We start from the raw sequence: 20,113 nt of genomic DNA, 5'->3' as shown, positions 1-20,113 counted from the left end.
ATCCTAGGTAGTTAGTTGGTTAGTCTAACTACCAAAAGTTGTTAGGAATTAGTTAGGCCAAGGTAGTTACTTGTAGCTTAAGTAACAAGTATAAATACACCTTAGTGTATCAATTGTAATCATAACCTTTTTTGGCCCATTAAGGATGAATAAAATTTCTATTTTTCTCTAAGCTTTCATAATCAGTTTTCACCAAAATCATCAAGAAACGTTTTCATCTTGTTAAACACAGTTTTTGCAAAACTGTGTGTGTGCTCAAGCTCAAGCCTTCCTCGCCTATGAGCTTGCCTGCAACCATCCTCTGAAGTGCAACAGAGTCAGAGGCAACACAACCTCTGAACCGTGCATCCTCTGAACCAGCCAAACTCTTGCTTCTGCTGCGCCAACAATTGGCATCAAGAGCCTGGTTCAATCACAGGTAACAAGAGTGAATTGTGAAGGAATCAAGTGGAGAAACACAAAGTGAGCTGTGTAGATTGATTTCTTGAAGATTCAAGATGAACACCCAAGGTTTTGGTACAAACATTCTGATTCTTGATGGAAAGAATTGGGATAGATGGAGTGCAGTGATGAAGTCCTTATTTGGAGCACAAGAGTGTCTTGAGGTAGTGGTGAATGGATACGATGAGTTGGGAGCAAATCCAACCAATGATCAGAGAAATACCTACAAAGAAAACAAGAAAAAAGACTGCAAGGCTTTGTTCTATATCCAGCAGAATTGTGATGCACAGCATTTTGAAAAGATTTCAAAATCAACTAAGTCCAAAGAAGCTTGGGATATACTCGAGGGTTACCACGATGGTGGAACCAAGGTCAAGAAGGTGAAATTGCAGGCCTTTAGGAGGCAATATGAGTCTATGGTGATGGAAGAGGATCAAAAAGTAAGTGATTTCTTCTCAAAACTTCTTGCACTTGTTCATCAAATGCAAAATTGTGGAGAGACTGTCACTGATGAAATGGTAGTAGAGAAAGTGCTTAGATCCTTAACTCCAAACTTTGATAATGTGGTAATAGCTATAGAGTATGTGAAGGATACAGCTACTATGAAAATTGAAGAATTACAAAGTGCTTTGGAAGCACATGAGATTAAAGTTCTCAGTAGAGGTTCAGAAAAGAAAGAACAACAAGCCTTGCAAGCTCAAACCAACAAGAAAGAAGATAATGGCAAGAACTACAAAAAGAAAGGCAAAGATAAACCAAAGTGGCTTAAAGATCAGAGTTCAAAAACTGATGACAAAGCTGAATCCTCTAAAGGAGGAGGTTTTGCCAAAGGTAAAAACAAAAAGAAGAACTTTGATAAAAGCAAGGTGAAATGCTACAATTGTGAGAAGCTTGGCCATTTTGCAGATGAGTGTTGGTACAAGAAAGATCAACAAGAGGCTAATGTTGCAGAAGAAAGTGATGTAAAGTCAGTCTTGATGATGGCTACTATAGGGGATGAGTGTGAGAAGAATGAAGAATGGTTTCTTGATTCAGGGTGTTCAAATCATATGACACCACATAGAGAATGGTTAACCAATTTTGATGCAAGCAAAAAGTCTAGTATAAAACTAGCAGATGGGAGAAAACTTGCTGCTGAAGGTATTGGTAACATAGTGATCAAAAGTAAGAAGGGAGGTAAACACTACAACAAAAATAGGTGTTTAATAGCATTTTTTTTAACTTTTAATAGCGGTTAAAAACGCTATTATTGATACCGCTATTATAGGTCTGGGTGCCTATAATAGCGTTTTAAAAGCGCTATCATATGTGCACTTTTAATAGCGGTTTAATAAAAAAGCGTTGTAGTATGTACCTGCACGCGAACAAACAGCCTTATGGAGACGGGTTTGGATAGCGCTTTTTTAAAAAAGCGCTGTTATATGTCATCTATAATAGCGCCCGTGTTTGTAAAACGCTATTATAATTCCTTGTCTAACAAACTTTTAATAGCGCCCGTGTAAAAAACGCTATTGTATGTCCTGTCTTTTTTAAAAAAAAATTGCTCTTTTTTAGACTAAATTGCTGTTTTTTTGTTGTTTGACAGTACTTTTGTCAACTTGCACTTGAAATTTTAAAATAGTTCCAATATATAGACTTCCAAAATATACAATATTATTAATTTTCTAAGAAACAGTGTTGTTCCAATATACACTAGCTCTAATAAAACAACAACTCGTAATACATTCATTTCATAAACAAAACCTATCCGAGCTACAAGACAAATCAGAATTGAATAGTACAAACACAAACACCACTACAAATGAGATCGTCAAACTTTGGCCCTGCTTTCTTCTGATAATATCAATGACAAATTTGACATCTAACAACAGCTGCAAAACTCTTTTTTCTGTCACTTGATGAGAACGATCCACTTCATCGAAAAAGGAAGGCCTATAAAATTCAAACTACCTGTATAATAAAATATAGTCATTGCATATACAATGAACAAGAAATAAGGTACATAGGCATTTGCTTGATAATACATCGTTTGCTGCATAAAGGGCCTCATTGGAACTGAATATTTCTATTTTTCAGTTCTCTTTAGCCACTTGATCATAATTCATTCTAGTGTTTCAATAGCTCATATGCCCAAGTTTAGTAACCTAGTTCTAATGTACACACCCCTTCTACTGTGCTACCACCTACCCACACCTTATTTTTCAAAGACGGGTGAATTGAAACTTAGAATTATTCCTAACTAAACAAGAAACCAAATTAAATTACTAGCTAACAGAGAACATGTTAAATCATAACCACCTAACACAAATCATAAACCACAAAAACCACACAACATAGAAAATTAGGATATAAAAATTGGTAATGGTGAATAGAAGTATGAATTTGATACCTTACAAAGATCGCGCAATTGAGCGGAATCAAAAAAAGAGTGGGCCAAAGTCAGACCTGTAACAGAAAGAAAAAGTGAAGAAAATGCAACTATTAAACAAAAATAAATGGAATGTAGAAAAACTAGAATGAGTTTCAGCCTATTACAAGTTTCAGCTGGAACACAAGTTACATAGAAAATAAAATGACATTTTTTTTAAATTTGAAAGTAATAGATAAAAATAGATGAACATGAATATACTTCGAGTCCAATGAGGAATGAGACTATTCCACTGACCAACTAAACCCGTAAGGGAAACATAGATAAAAATATAGTGTGACTAATAATGCAAATTTTCCCTTAAAATTTATGTGTTTTGCATTGTTTTGATAATATAACAATTCTAGCGAAGTGATGGTTTGCACACTGTTTTGCTGCAACTTAAATACATTTTATTACTACTTCTTTCTCAGATGTGATGTATTATTATAAGGAACAAGGTACAATTTTGTTGCTAATTGCTTTGAAATAGAATTCAAGAGTATGAAACACAAAAGTGAACACAAGTATAGAGAGATGATTGAGAAGCTCACCGCAAGAGAGCAGCAAAGCCTCTCAGATTCAATCAGGAGGGATAGACAATTGAGAGTCAGATACATATAAATTTGCTATCCATAAATAGATATTCAGTCCTTTAAAGAAAAACTCTTCGAACCCAAACACAAGCTCTTCAAATCTTTTATATGTATCTCTGATCCTCTTCATTTCCCTTATATGCTATGCTCAGCTGTCATCACCAGTAACACAAATGGACTGATCTACCCCTAATGAATACATATTGAAGTTATGTCATCAAATTAAAGCAAGATTTTTAAATTGGTGTATCAATTTTTTTATCGCAGTCAAAGCCATCATTTACAATAACAGGCAGAGCATTTTTATTAAATACATCGAAGCTCAAATTTGAAAAGAAGATTCAGAAAACACTCTCTCCGGATACTCAACTTTTTGTTTATTTGATAAGTTAATGTATATGGCAAACAAAATGAGAATTTCAAATTAGCAAATGAATTACAAGAATGTAATATCACATATAATGATGCAATATAAAAGCAATACTATCTCATACCTCTTCTGAAGTTTGAAACAAAACATGCTCCAATGCTGCTATCACTTGTATTTAAGTAAGATTTCAGAAATTTTTTAAAGAAGGTCTTGTCCATTCCTAAGACATACTTCCCAATTTTTGGGTAATACAAGAAAAGGACACAAAATAGTGATATTAAATTTAAGCACGTAATCTACCTAACACCATACCTGCAACAATAGAGTACTCTTCCCAACGCCGTAATCACCACTAATCAAATTTATTTCAGGTTTTATAACAAGCTCCTGGGGCAATAGATTCATAATCCACAAGCCAATTTTCCATTATAAAAACATTGATCATAATCTATAAGACATTCTTAATTCATATATAGAAACATGTCAAGTTTCCTGCCCAATAAAAACAAAGATAAATTATAATATATCAACTAGAACTAATGGTAAATTAAATTATATTCTAACAGCAGAGGCATCATTATAGGGATTGAAAACATTATAAATTTATCTTTTTATCTTAAAATTGGAAATCATCGCCTATTGCAACTTGCAAATTTATGGAGAAGATGCATTTGAGCAGCCCTTCTTTACAAGAACCATTCCATCACTACCCAAAACTCATGTGCAACAAACATCTCCAACTGTCTAAACACAAGAAAATTATAAAAAATTTCTACATGTCATGTAATTTAATATGCTAAATCAAACTGAATTATGTAAATTAAACTGAATTATGTAAATGATGAATACAATTATAATGTGCGACACAAAATTTCTACATGTCATGTAATGATGCTCTAATTGCAGGAAAGAAAGTCTTATATAAGGAATAATAAACCACCAACAACTAAGTGAAAAATATGAATGAGAAGATCAAGTAAGTAGCATATAATAATTACCATGATAAATCCAGTGTCATCAGAGTGTAATTCTTCCATGATCAAAGCAGCTTTTTCCTCTGCCTACTTTTGTATGTTAGACTGTTTGTTTGTAGAGGCACTAAGGCAAATAATCTGTAAACATAATTGAACATCAAGTTTTACATACTAGATAAACTATTAGTTTTAATTACTGATAAAACTAAAAAGTAAATAAAGGCCCAATGCTTAGATTACTATATCCTCTTCAAAGCCTTCATCACCAAGCTCAAAACTAGAACCACTACCAACCTGCCTCCAAGGACCAAATAGAAATCCAAAAAACTAAAAGATACCTAAGACACATAAAAGGAGACAAAACCACACCTTATATCAAGCTAAAACACACTCCAAAATTACACCTACACTCCCAAACCAAAAAAGAAGACAATCTCAAAGAAAAAATTCAGAAACACCAACACAACAGCACCACATCTAGAAACAACTCCTGCAAATAACAAACACACCAAAGACTGAGTAACCTCTATCGTCACTAACATCAAAACAACAACAGCAGCATAATCCCCAAATCAGACGATTTTAATCAATCTGATATAAACAAAAATAACAAAAGAAGTGTTGTTGATTGAGCAAGACTGAGTAACCTAACCTCTCATGATAAGATGGAGGTTCAACTGCGATGAACGATGGCGGAACGATGAAGAGTTTCTGGGTAAACGACTTCTGAAACGATGGACAATGATGAACGATTGGGAAATATGGTTTTAGGGTTTCAGCGAGTTCTCAAGGTTCAATTGATTTTTATTTAAGGGTTTCAATGGGAATCTGGGTTCAATCAATTGACATTCTACGGGGTTTAGGGTTTCAGTGAGTTTCTGGGTGAGAAGAAGGTCGAAGAAGAAGGGTTCTGGATGGAGTGAGAGTGACGAAGGTTTAAAGAAGGTTGAGGGTTTCTAGGTGAAGTGAGATTGAAGAAGAACGAAGGTGAGTGGGTAATTTGTAGAATCGAGTGAGGTGAATGTTTCTGGGTGGTTTGAAGGTCGTTGGGTTTGAGTGAGATGAACAAAGAGAACAGAATTGGAACAAGGAAACCCTGAGTAGAGGATGCGGTCAATGGAAACTATAAGTTTTTTTTTTCTAAAAAATTGATACATGTTTTTTTTATTATTCAGCAAGGGTCGAAGGTTCGATACTCGCCCACCACAGATTTTAATTAATTGATTTTTCTTACTATAGCGCTCATGTAAAACCCGCTATTATAGAGTTCCGCGTATTTGGATTTAATAGCGCTTTTCTCAAAAGCGCTATTGTAACACCCCTGGGTTCAAGGCTTTAAAAGCGTTTCTACGAAAAGCGCTATAAAAAGGCTCCGTGGTTAAGTTTTAATAGCGCTTTTTCAATAAGCGCTATTAAATAGGCGCTATTATATCTCATTTTTGTAGTAGTGAAAGTGATCATCTCTGAAGTGTTATTTGTCCCTAGTATGAATTGCAATTTGCTCAGTTTAGGTCAATTGGTGCAAAGAGGGTTCTCTGTAAGTATGGAGGATAATGCACTGAAGCTGTTTGACAAAATGAAGAACTTGATCTTGATGTGCAGCTTGTCAAACAACAGAACCTACAAGTGTAGAATCTCAAGTGTAGATATGATGTGCATGTCTACCACAGTGATTGATGAGGTTGAAGCACTTTGGCACAAAAGGTATGGACACTTGAACTATAGAAGCCTCAGTGATTTAAATTCTAAGGAATTGGTGTATGGCCTGCCTAAGTTTAAGACTAAGAAGTCCATATGTGAGATATGTGTGAAGAGTAAGCACAGTAGAAAACCTTTTGTAGCTGAAATGCCCAAGAGAGCTAGTGGTGTATTGCAAGTGATTCATAGTGACATCTGTGGTCCATTTGAAGCTGCATCATTAGGGGGAAGCAAGTATTTCATCACATTTGTTGATGAATACAGCAGAATGATCTGGTTATACACTTTGAAGCTAAAGAGTGAAGCTTTAGAAGTATTCAAGAAGTTTAAAGTCTTAATTGAAAAGGAAAGTGAGAAAGCAATTAAGATTCTGAGAACAGATGGTGGTGGAGAGTATACCTCAAGAGAGTTTGAGAACTTCTGTACTAATCAAGGCATTACACATGAAGTTACTGCTCCATACACACCACAGCACAATGGACTAGCTGAAAGAAGAAACAGAACATTGTTAGATATGGCAAGAAGCATGATTAAGCAGAAGAATTTGCCACACATGTTCTGGGGTGAAGCAGTACTTACTGCAGCCTACATTCTGAACAAATGTCCAACTAAGAAACTGAAAGTTGTGCCAGAGGAAGCTTGGTGTGGGAGGAAGCCAAGTGTGAAACACCTCAAGGTTTTTGGCTCATTATGCTACAAACATGTACCAGATGCTAGAAGAACCAAACTTGAGGATAAAAGTGAAATAATGATACTCATAGGATATCATCCAACTGGTGCCTACAAGCTATACAATCCAGTTACTCAGAAGGTTCACATTAGCAGAGATGTAATTGTGAATGAAGAAGAGAAATGGAAATGGGAGAAGGAACCAGTGTACAATAGTGAAGTGCAGTCAACTTTCATCTATCCAAGTTCAAGTGATGAATCTGATGGAGATGATGAAGGTGAACCTGCTGCTGAAACTATTCAGAATCAAGGTACTGATAGTGATGGTAATATGAATTTATCAAGTGATGATGATGATAGAATTCATATGATTGCAAGGACTCAAAGAACCAAACGTGTACCAGCTAGATTGAATGATTGTGAAGTTACTCAAGACAATGCAGTGAATGATGAGGGTGATCTCATTCACTTTGCATTACTAGCTGATTCTGAACCATTGAACTACAGAGATGCTTTGAAAAGTAATGTGTGGAAGAGGGCAATGGAAGAAGAGCTGAAGTCAATTGAGAAAAATCAGACTTGGAAGCTAGTTGACTTGCCAGACAAGAAAAAGAAAATTGATGTGAAATGGGTGTTCAAAGTGAAATTGAACCCTGATGGCACAATTTCAAAGCATAAAGCAAGGTTAGTTGCTAGAGGATTCTTACAGAAACATGGAATTGACTACAATGAAGTGTTTGCACCAGTTGCTAGAATAGAGACTGTGAGATTGGTTGTAGCATTGGCCTGTAAGAACAAATGGAGCCTGTACCATCTGGATGTGAAATCAGCATTTCTGAATGGTCCACTTGATGAGGAAATGTATGTGTCACAGCCTCCAGGTTTTGAAATAAAAGGAAAAGAATCAATGGTGTATAAGCTGTATAAGGCACTATATGGCTTGAAACAGGCTCCTAGAGCATGGAATAAAAGGATTGATGACTTTCTGATTCAGATAGGGTTTAAAAAGTGTGCTGCTGAGTTTGGTGTATATGTACATTGCCCTAAAGATGAAGATATAGTCATAATCTGCTTGTATGTTGATGACTTGCTCATAACTGGAAGTAGAATTGCAGAAATTGCAAAAGTGAAAGACAAGCTCAAAAGTGAATTTGAAATGTCTGATCTTGGTGAACTTTCATTCTTTCTAGGAATGGAATTTATGAGAAGAGGAGATGGTATAGTAATGCACCAACAGAAGTATATTGGTGAATTGCTTGAAAAATTTGAAATGGAAAGCTGCAATCCATTATCAAATCCATCAGAAACAAATACAAAAATTGATGAGTGCTCAGATGAAGAGAAGGTTGATCCAACTGTGTTCAGACAAATAGTTGGCTCATTGAGGTATGTGTGCAACAGTAGGCCTGATATATGCTATGCTGTGAGTGTTATCAGCAGATTTATGCATGATCCAAGGAAGTCACACATGATAGCTGCTAAGAGAATCCTCAGATATCTCAAAGGTACTTTGGAAATTGGCTTGCTATTCCCTATTGGTACAAACAGTGCAGGGAGTACTTTGATAGGGTATTCTGATAGTGATTGGTGTGGAGACATAACTGATAGGAGGAGCACATCAGGGTATGTTTTCAAGTTCAACAATGCTGCAATCTCTTGGTGTACAAAGAAACAAGCTGTGACTGCTCTCTCATCTTGTGAAGCTGAGTATATAGCAGGCACCTTTGCAGCATGTCAAGCAATTTGGTTGAATTCAGTGATGATAGAAATCAAGTGTGAACCAGTGAAGCCTCTAATTCTAAGGATTGATAACAAGTCTGCTATAAGTCTTGCTAAAAATCCAATTTCACATGGCAGGAGCAAGCACATTGCTACCAGATTTCATTTCATTAGGGAACAAGTGACAAATGGAATGATTGAAGTGCAATATTGTCCAACTGAAGTACAGCTTGCAGATGGTTTTACTAAGGCTGTGAAGCTTGACAGGTTTGAGTTTTTGAGGAGGAGCTTAGGACTGGTTGTTTGCAATTCAAGCATGAATTAAGGAGGAGTGTTAAGAAAGCAGTTAATTCATCTTGAAGTTTGTTTTGTTTGATCCTAGGTAGTTAGTTGGTTAGTCTAACTACCAAAAGTTGTTAGGAATTAGTTAGGCCAAGGTAGTTACTTGTAGCTTAAGTAACAAGTATAAATACACCTTAGTGTATCAATTGTAATCATAACCTTTTTTGGCCCATTAAGGATGAATAAAATTTCTATTTTTCTCTAAGCTTTCATAATCAGTTTTCACCAAAATCATCAAGAAACGTTTTCATCTTGTTAAACACAGTTTTTGCAAAACTGTGTGTGTGCTCAAGCTCAAGCCTTCCTCGCCTATGAGCTTGCCTGCAACCATCCTCTGAAGTGCAACAGAGTCAGAGGCAACACAACCTCTGAACCGTGCATCCTCTGAACCAGCCAAACTCTTGCTTCTGCTGCGCCAACAGTAAGAATGTACTTTCTTCTCTACCAAAATGGAACAAGTTTTGTCAATCTAATCAATTGATCACACACCATACATACAATATGCAAAAAGCTTGCTTCTTTTAATTTTAATTTTTTGTATGGATAAGAATTAGTGTTTCTAGTTTCTACAATTAGCTAGTCATCATTAGTCCTTTAATATTTAAAATGAATAAGAGTAGAGCTACATATATTATAATTTTCAGAAATGAGTTTCTTTTTCTTTTTCTCAAATTGATTATTGTTATGTTTTTTCTATAATATTTAATCAAATCACACAATTATGTTCCCAAAAATTAAATGTTATAAATATATTTTATAAAATCACAAAAACGTGTGATTTTTGGTAATAGTGTAGTACCAAATAAAATAAAAAAAATCAAAACTAAAGAGGCTTATGCAACGATATCTCAAAGTGTGGAACTCGAGTTAGTGGTGGTGAATACTAATGCAATAATTTAGAATAAAGCGATCTCTTTAAGTGTTTGTTTGTTTTAAGAGAATATGGTGCGAGAGAATTACACGTGAGAGAGTTTGCTGAAAAACAACATTTTCTTTTGTTTGAACTATGGTGATTTTGAGAGGAGAGCTAAAAACGTGGAGCTCATAACATTTTTCAATTCTCTTGGGAAAAAATGCAAGAGAGAAGAGTTTTTTTCCACAATTACCCTTATTCTAACAACACTCACATATTTCTATGTTAGACTAAGTAGTAATAATTATATTTTTTAATATAGGGATTTTATTGTCATTTCATAAAATCATTTTATTTCTCTCTTCTCTATTTCTCTTTTCTTTCTCTTATACCAAACAATACATTAAATCTACTTTATTTCTATCTTCTCATACTCTCTCACATCTTTCTGTCTTTTTAATTTCTCTTCACAATCAAACACACCCTAAAGGTGTGTCTCTTTTTATTTGGAGGTTTTTGATTAATAGACTACCGATGAAAGACGATCTTTTTAAATGCAGATCCTGAGTAATGTTTTATGGTTGTGTATTAATTGATTATAAAAAAAAATATGGTTGTGTATTAATTAATTGGTGCGGTGTGGAGGAATATTTATCCCATCTCTTTTTTTACTGTCCTAAGTTTTATAATATCTTGAGTGGTATTTTAAGGTATTTTAAAGTGGCTTGATTATTAGTAGGTAATTTTTTTAGATGGACGAAATAACAAAGTCATTATAAACTCACACACACAAGTAAGGAAATCGGGGGGACAACATATTTTTGAAATACTTGATAGAGCTCTATGTAATGAAAGTTTGGAGGTTCCAATTTCAAGATTGGTGTGTCAAAGTTCTTGCATAGATAGATTTTTCTGATCATCGCTCTCTTTTGATTATTCCAAAGAATGTGTCTCACCCTATGGCTCCAAACTTTCCAAACTTTCGTTTAGGTCCTACGCACAAAGAAGCAGCTTATGGCGCGGTTTCTTGGTATTCAACGCATCATACAAAATGGTAATAATGGTAGTTGAAAAACAAGAACTTTGGGTCATAGATAAAAAGCCCAATACAACAGTGATTCCTAAATACTCTTTTCTATAATTTGAAACTTAGTTTTGCTGGGTTTGATCTAGTGATAAAATGATAGGTTTTGGATCTGAGACGTCCTGGGTTCGAGCCTGAAAAGATACGAAACTACTCAAATTAATAACAATACATCTACTAAAAGGCTAGAGTTGTTGTGGATAAAATAAAAATTCAATATAGTTTCTCATTATTATAATAATAATAACTCTCTATTTGTTTGTTTTTTCTTTTAATTATTTGATGTAAGATTTGGATAAGTATTCAATTTGACACAACAATTATAACTTTTTTTCTTCTTCAGATTTCTCCTTGTCTATCATGAAACGTTACATGAGAAATGATTAAAAAATCATTAAAATAAGAATAAATTCAAATGTCTAACAATATTTCTATGTGGAATCCTTTCTAAGATCAAGTGGTCAATTGAGTGAGTTAAAGGGATAAAACATATACCAAAAAAAAAAAAAAAAAGCGTTGTTTCAACGTATCAAAACACTTAAGAGGTTTTCTTTTTTACAAATAAAATAATATTTAAGAGGCATTTAATAATAATTTTATTTTTAAAAAAGGTTTTCTTGCAATTCGATAAGAATGTTGTTTCATATAAATATAGCTTGTTATTTGTAACATACAAAAGAAGAAAAAAAGTATGACTAAAATTCTCAAGTTTACATACGTTATGATCCTCTTACTTTTCCTATTTCTTTTTATAACTGATGCCGGCTTTCCTGACCTACTCAATCGAAAGATGCCCACCGAAGTCACTTTCGGAACCATACTTCCTACAGGTAAGACTTTTCTCTCTTCATTTACAAGTTTTTTTAACCTTATAAATAATTTTTCAACCCTTTTAATAATTGCATTTTTTAATTATTATTATTATTTTACATTACAGATGATGCATGTATTACTTTTCTTGATTGTTTACATGTGCATTGTTTGTCAACTCAAACGCAGCTATGTGTGATGAACAAATGTGAATGCACGGATTTAACAGTTAAGTAAAAAAATAATTCTATTTTTAAAATATCTATAATTTTGTTTGCATGTCAATAGTAAATTGTGTTACTCTCATAATTTCTCTCACACTTTGAGTTATATTTCTCTAACCTTTTAATTAATTTATTTGGCAGGGATAAGCAGAACTGCGCTCAAGACAATATACTACTTAATTTAGTCATACATACTATATAATAGCTATTTGTTTTACATAATTTTACATATGCAAACAAAATAATATGTTTTGAATACACAATCCTTTTTGTACTATATAATTATATGTATGTTTTTATAATATATATAATATATAGCTTGCAATCTTATAAACAAAATTGTTCCTAATTAAAACTCTTCATCACTTTCTTCAACACTATTATTACTCTTTTTAAGTTTCCCGTCTCTATAACAAAAAAGGGAGAAAATTCCTAAAAAGCATGAAGCATATAAGAAATACTCAAAGACAAAAAATAAAAGAAACAACAGCCAAAAATTCCAAACCAGCGAAACAGACGAAACCATCAAAGCCGAAAACCTCAACCAACCCATCCCCAACCTCCGAACAAGCTAAAAGAATAGCGATGTGATACCAACATGACAACCAAAATCGGACACCCAACCAAAGACAATGTTGACCCCTAGAACGATCTCTTCCACAAAATTCTACATGTTCCAGTGTAGGACAGGTTCCACCTCCCACTCATAGTGATGTTAGTTGATTAGTGATGTTAAGCCAACAATGTGTGATAGAATAGAAAATTTTGTTATAATTAGTTGTCATTAATTTTCTGTAGTATTAAGTTGTATCATAATTAGATAGTTGACTAAATGATGTATATATATTCTACTCAGATGAATGAGAAAGACAACAATTCCAATTATCTTACACAATGGAATTCATCTATATGAAGAAAATGATCGACCAAAGAAGGTTTACAACTAGCCTTCAATATATATAACAACAACAAAGAGCTATGTAAAATATATTCCACTAGTCCATTTTTAAAATTGATAATCATATATAGTTTTGAAACTAATTCTATATATCATTTCTCTCTTTATATAGTTATATCTCATTGTGGAATATTATTTATAAATTATGGGACAAACAACTACATATAGGCATTTGCATGTTGCATTATACTTTAAAGTTGCATTATGGAAATGAATTTTGGAGGTTCCTAATGCTGCAAAATTGATGATCAAGAAGGAATGCGAATATGATGAAATTGGTTATGATGTAACTAATAATTTTATGCAAGATGATTGATTGGTCTGATTGATGCATTAGTAACTTGTTTTAGTGAATAGTTTAAGATTGATGGTTTTTTTTTCAATCGATGATTTTTGTATTAAGTTACGACTTTTGGTGTTTTGCTATTTTGTTGCATGACCCGTTTAAAAATCATTATGTCATGTATGTAAGTCATGCGAATAATCAACTATATATTATGATTATTTTTTTAAGTTTAAGGAACTTATGATTGTGAAATTTCAGTTTTAAGTTTACTTCAATGTTGTAGTTCACCTTTTCTTTTTTTTCTTTTTTTTTCTTTTTTTTTTGTGTTTTGCATAATAGTTAGTAGAATTTTTCGTTTTTAGTATCTTACAATCTTTGCTATGATTTCATGTTTTACGATTTCACTTCCCTCTTCCCAATCAGTAAATCTCCTTTGAAGCTGTGAACTTCATCCCACTTATCCTCGTCGAAAACATCTACTGATAAGAAAATGTAAGAGATTTCCTTTTGTCACCCAATCAGTTTCTTGCGCGTCCTGTGAATTTTTATTTTTACTTTTTCGTTATCTAAGTAGCGGACGTTATAAAAATAAGAAATTTTAAAAAAAATTCAAGATTTTCACATATGTTCGCTACTTAATTAGCGAATTTATCCTCAATCCGCTACTTAAATAGCGAACGCAAAGAAAATGACAAAGTGAACAACAAGTATTTCTTGTCAAATTGCACGACTCATTGTTCACTACCCTTAATTGACTTTTTAATTAAAATTATATCGGTTTAGACGTTTAGTTTCATTTCAATAATTATAAACTAAGATATTTTTGCACATGACATGACTGGAAAAATTAAAATCTCTCAGAATCGTACCCAAAAAAATACTCTCTCAAGCTAATTGAGAGAGACTTATTTTTTCAAAAAATATTTTTTATATGCATCAGTCAGACATCGAACTTCGAACTAAATAATTAAAGTATTTGGATAAATAAATATTTATTACTTTTATTAAATGTTGACTTTTAATTATTTTTTTAAGTTATCATTATATTGGTATGAAGTTTTAATTCGATATTAGTAACGACTAATATTCTTCAGGAAACTTGTGAGATACACAAGATGAGTTCTCCTCTTTGGATCAAAATTTTCTTCTACGCATTAGTCAAAAATCAAACCTCCAATTACATACTTAATTGGACTAAGATCCTTACTACTTGAACCAATTATTTATTGATATTTATTTTTTTTCTATATTAACAATACTTTATAAGATTATGCATACTTTTTTGTGTAATACTGTAAAACGAATAAGCTATATGAAGCAAATTGCGTGTCGTGCAAAGTCATGCATGTGAGTGTCGTGCCATATAGCACCCCTCATATAAAAATGAGAAATTTGAGAAAGAAAAAGAAAAACATCCCTAATATGAATTTCAAGATTTTTATAATGCCCGCTATTTAAGTAGAAGACGTTATAAAAATGGAATTTTAGAAAAGCATCCTTCTAACATGAAATTTTCTCATTTTTATAACGTCTACTACTTAGTGGCGGACATAGGGATATTTTGATAATTTTGTAGTGTGAACGTGAAAATAGATAGTGTGGCAAAAGAAAATCTCAAAAATGTAAAGGGTTAAATATGGAAATGTGAAGGCATGCATATTTGTTAGCCCAACAGATTCAAACAGGAACAGGCTAAATAATGAACAAATAATTACCAGCCCAATTCATTCATTTTATAAGATAGTTGATTCTCCCACCCCACAATTTAAATTAAAAAGGGAAATTATAGGATGTGAAGTGAACATAAAAAAAATAACAATAAATAATTCTCTAAAGGAAGAGTTTTGTCACTCTTTGCAGTTCTAGGTAAAGGAGTCGTCCCACCAACTTACAGTAGTGTGAAAAAAATAATAAAGGACTCGAACTCAATGCATGTTTATGGTTTGGTGCAAGGTGAAGGTTTGCAATATAATATCCAACATTTGTTTAGGATTATCCAAAGTATACTTTCTTTGACACAAACAATCTAGAGGGCTATGAAACAGTTCTAATTCCTAACATGTTTCGAAAAGGCCCGCTCATGCTGGAGGGAGCATCCCCACTTAGTGATCGGTCCGTTAGTTCGCGCAGATTCGAATAAGTTAACCCTCTCAAATCTTTCAATGTGAAAACACTTGCTAAGATAATGTTTAAGCTTTACACATGATTTTGCATCATTCTCTCCCAACTCCCCGCCTTTTTTTTCTACCCTTGAATTTCTATTTTTGCCCTTGGGGGTACTTCGGTTTGTACGAACCGAATTTTTTTGTCATGCTCAAAAATTTGCACTAATAATATAAGGATTTTTGTTTTGCTCAAAAATTTGCACTAATAATATAAGGGTTTTTGTTTTGCTTACAATTTTTTTTAATTAACCTTCTGACCTCATCCCAGAGTAAGAGAAAGAGGGAATTCGTAAAATCTGATAAAAAATTATTTCTATTAAAAATTAAATTCGGTTTCATTAACCTTCTGAGTTCCTCATCTCAAAGGAAGAGGAAAGGGGAATTTGTAAAATCTGATAAAAAAATTATTTCTATTAAAAAATTAAATTTGATTTCTCCCAGACAATTTATCATGGAGAGTTCATTAACGACACTTAAATCAGTATTATTTTGGTTACAAATTTTTGTTTTGCTTACAAATTTTGCTTTACTTGCATTGAGAGCCAAACATTTGGTACAAACATTGATTGAATCAAATTTCCAAGGATAAATGCATTGGTACAAATTTTGCTAGAAAAAGGTAATGTTTCTCGATCACGACTCTTCAACCACAACTGCTTCATTAAGAAGAAACAAAAAACATGCTTATGCAACAAAGAAAAACATGGAATTTCACCCTTTTATAAACCATATTTTAGAAAATATATATAAATTATATCACCTTTTCTTTTTACCTTATTTTGTTAGTCTTTTCATTTTCTATCTTATGAATAAATAAAGAGTAAAGATAAAATTCAAAATGTTCAGACAGCTTAATAATGCTTTCAATTTCCAAATATACTTGTACTTCTCATCTACATTACATAGTTCTCATATTTGTAGTTTAGACAGCACCGCATTCACATTTTCTTATAAGAAAAGAAAAGTAATTAACCCCAAAATGCAAAAAAAAAAAAATTCTTATTATTAAAAGGTACTCCTAATACTAATAAAAAACAAAAAACTAAACAAGAAACGGTTATGATAATCTCTTGTACAAATGAGACAAAGCCGCTCAAGTCAAAACTGAACCGAACCGGAACTCAAATCCAATTAAACCGGGTTTAAGCCGGGTATTGAAGTCCAAGCTCCACATTCCACGAACCACCACCACAATCCTTCAATTCAACCCTTCTTTTCTTCACAGGAACCACGTGATAAACACGTGAAACCGGTTCAAGTCCAAGAGTAAGTTCCAAACCAACATTTTCCTCTCCACTTTCACTAGTTCGGTCCGACCGCTTCAAATTCCGGTTCGATTCTTTCTCCGGTTCATCTCTAAATAAGATCATCGAAGTTTCACTCTCACTTTCTTTACTCTCTCCATCCACAGCCGCCGCATTGACCGCCTCAGACTGGTGGCTAATAGACGACTCGTGACTTCCTGACCGGTTCATCACCTCTTCAACCGGTTCAACTGAACCGGATTCAACTCCTTATTATCATTACTACTCTTTTCCTCATCCGTTGTTTCCTTCGGCTTGGCTAAGTTCGACCGCTTTCGAGAACGAGTCTTGACCCGCTGTTGGGTTAACTCGTTCGACGCGGCCGAATTCTCGTCTTTCGAGACATGGCGTATGTCATAGGCTTTGAGTGGTGGACCTCTCCCGTTAGCAGCTGCTTCCGAAGTAATCGGCGTAATCGGCGCGCCTTTCAAAACGGCTTCTACCGCGGCTTGACATAGCTGCCAGCTCCCGGACCATAATAAACCGACTGAACCGTAAATTGGGTTCACTATTCGACCACATGCTTCATACAACAACGAACGAAAAATCGCTGCAAAAATTCAAAAAATAAAAATCAATAACTTGTTTCTTAATTAGAAAAATAAAAAATAATTATTGTGAAAAACAATTTATAAAAGAAAAATATTAAAAAAAGTCTTTTTATTTGGTCTTATTTCTCCTATATCTTCAATAGGAGAGAAAATTTGATCGACAATAATTAACATCGATCCAACTTTCTCTTATATTCAAGATCAGAGAGTATCATGAGATGTGAAATTGCATGCATGTTTGATAAACGGTGAGATTTTTCACCGTCAATCCAAACATGTACTAAGATAATAAGAGTATGACAACCTTAAAAGACAATTTTGTAAAATGATTATTAGTGTCACTTTAACTGACCTGGACGAAGATGTTCCGGGCCGGCGTTAACAAGGTTCATGAGTCCGGCACGACCGTAGAATTTCGCAAGAAACACGGTGGCATTAGCTTGTGATTCAGGGTTTTTGATCCATTGCAAACAAGGTCTTATGCTACAATTTTCACTACAACCTTTTCTTAGTACTCTACAACCGTTACAACTCATCCGCATTTTTTTGATTGAATTTTCAAAGACCCAATTGAGAAAAGAAGTGATTTTGAGAAGAAAAATATGATTTTGATGAAAGGCTAAGATATAGGAGTGTTTATAAAAATATGGGAAAGTAGGGGTGTATATATTTGTTGTGTGTGAGGGAAAGAGAGAGAAAACCTATGGATTTTCAGGTACTGGATTGTGGGGAACGCAGTTGTTTCATAAGAATTGTTTTAGTTTTGTTTTATAGTACTAGTTTGTGTGATTATTGTGTTACTATAAAAACCATGGTTTTTCCATATTCAGGGAGGTTGGGTTTGTGGAAGTAAACAACCAAATAATAGTAAAACCAGTCTCATGAGAAGTGCGTGTGATTAACTTCCAATCATAGGACACCCCTTTGTTATTGGGGATGTAGATGACGTGGAATAACCTTCATGAGCCAGCTATATACCACTACTACAATAGTACAACAAACATTACTTTGTCCTGTCTTTCAACTTGCATAGATGAGATGAGATGCACATTCAAATTCAAATTCATCAAAATAAAATGGTAAAATTAATTTACCAATAATAAAAAGTAAAATATATTACAATGAATTAAAAAATAAACATTTTCTTTATATATAGAACCAAAGAGAGTACTCCCTCCGTCCCAAAAAGAATGACCCATTTTGAATATATGCACTATTCATATATATTGTTTTGACCATATTTTTCTACTAATAAATAAAAATAAATATTAACATATAAGATGTTAGATTCGTCTCGATGAGTATTTTCAAAATATCAATTTTTTATAATTTTTACTATTATACAATTAAAGATATTAGTCGCCAAAGTTATGCATTGGCATGCGTGTTTCGGTCAACTGGGTCATTCTTTTTGGGACGGAGGGAGTAGTATAATATCACTATCAATTGAGGTACTTACGAAAAACTTATAAAAAAAAAAAGTTGTTTTGTAAAGAACTTATTGAATGTGTTTGATCAATATCTTTTAGTTAATTGTATATTTTAAATTGTCTAGACCGCTACGTTTTCTTATATTAGTGTAGGACCTATTTGCGAATCGAGTGAGCTTCCTTTGCATGCAATGATGTGGAGGTGAACTTCTCATTCTAATTTGGTGCTCCAAATTTCGAAGTGAAATTTTGTATTTGCCCGTATACATACATAATTTCCTCGTCACGACAATGAAACATGATGACCCTAAAATTTAGAAAAGCGGATGGCCGCACCCACGTCTGAGCAATCGAGACTAGTCACTCAGAAATTAGCAGGAGAATTCTTTAAAGCATAGAATTTGATACATCACGGACAAATCGCTTACTAAATAATAGACTACCATCAAAAGATAATTTGATCAATCGCGTCATGTTGCATATGAATTCTCTATTATGTATTGGTGGTTGTAAAGTCATTGAAACTTCTAATCACTTGATTTTAGGATGTGATTTTCACAAATTATTTGGTGTATCATTAGGTTTTGGTTAGATGAGCACGAGCCTTTACTAAATATATCGTTGATGCTCATGCTTTACAATTCAGTAATGCTTATGTTTTTCGTAAGGAATTTCGATCATGTTTACAAGCAATTTGTTTTGGCTTGCCTGTTGGACCATTTGGAACGAAAGAAATAATATGTGTTTTACTCGGAGTGAAGTAATTTGGTTTGATTTGATTCAAATTTCGCATGAAATAATTACAAAAATTGAACTGACTATTTCGTAAGATGTGATGTCTAACTCACTCGTATAATTGTTCTAAGTCTAATATATATATGATCTCCGAGCTCCCATTGTGACCCAACAGAGCACCCCTTGAGTCAGGAGGATCCTGGCTCCACCACTGATTATTATAATTGTAAAGAAATAGAAAATTCAGAATTCGAATATCGATCCATTCAATTATGTTTTTAGTAGCTACCGATTGAATTATACGTTCGAGAGTAATAATGCAACTTCAATTAGAAGAATTATTTTTTACAATATTGACAATAAGGATCGATTATAAGACGTCATCTATACTACCTAAACCTTTCATCATCATTGGTACAAGTACAAAACTAATGGCTTCAATGAGAAGAAATTCAAATGTGATTAAATTGTACTATTCATAAATTTTTACCCTTGAA

The 20,113-nt window shown here is 33.4% G+C and overlaps 2 long non-coding RNA genes and 1 pseudogene across 5 annotated transcripts; 1 reads left to right on the top strand and 2 right to left on the bottom strand.

Annotated features, from left to right (window-relative positions):
• Window positions 1-2,072: 2,072 nt before the first annotated feature.
• LOC123890732 lies at window positions 2,073-5,896 on the bottom strand. 4 transcript variants are annotated; one of them, XR_006802944.1, is made up of 7 exons: window positions 5,441-5,896; window positions 5,158-5,278; window positions 4,813-4,926; window positions 3,939-4,201; window positions 3,403-3,633; window positions 2,831-2,886; window positions 2,073-2,391 (listed from the first exon to the last, which is right to left on the bottom strand). It is a non-coding gene; the product is annotated as an uncharacterized LOC123890732 (long non-coding RNA). The 4 variants fall into 4 exon arrangements; XR_006802943.1 differs by having other exon boundaries at window positions 3,403-3,982; window positions 4,127-4,201; XR_006802941.1 differs by having other exon boundaries at window positions 3,403-4,201.
• A 5,917-nt stretch (window positions 5,897-11,813) lies between these two features.
• LOC123890731 lies at window positions 11,814-13,668 on the top strand. The gene is made up of 3 exons (XR_006802940.1): window positions 11,814-11,983; window positions 12,091-12,191; window positions 12,329-13,668. It is a non-coding gene; the product is annotated as an uncharacterized LOC123890731 (long non-coding RNA).
• A 2,769-nt stretch (window positions 13,669-16,437) lies between these two features.
• Window positions 16,438-18,212, bottom strand: LOC123890730 (annotated as a pseudogene).
• Window positions 18,213-20,113: the final 1,901 nt, after the last annotated feature.

This window comes from Trifolium pratense, linkage group LG6 (assembly GCF_020283565.1).
Source record: "Trifolium pratense cultivar HEN17-A07 linkage group LG6, ARS_RC_1.1, whole genome shotgun sequence".
Classification (NCBI taxonomy): Eukaryota; Viridiplantae; Streptophyta; class Magnoliopsida; order Fabales; family Fabaceae; genus Trifolium; species Trifolium pratense.
Note: the sequence above shows the minus strand (reverse complement) of the source record. Positions and strands in the feature narration are given on the sequence as shown.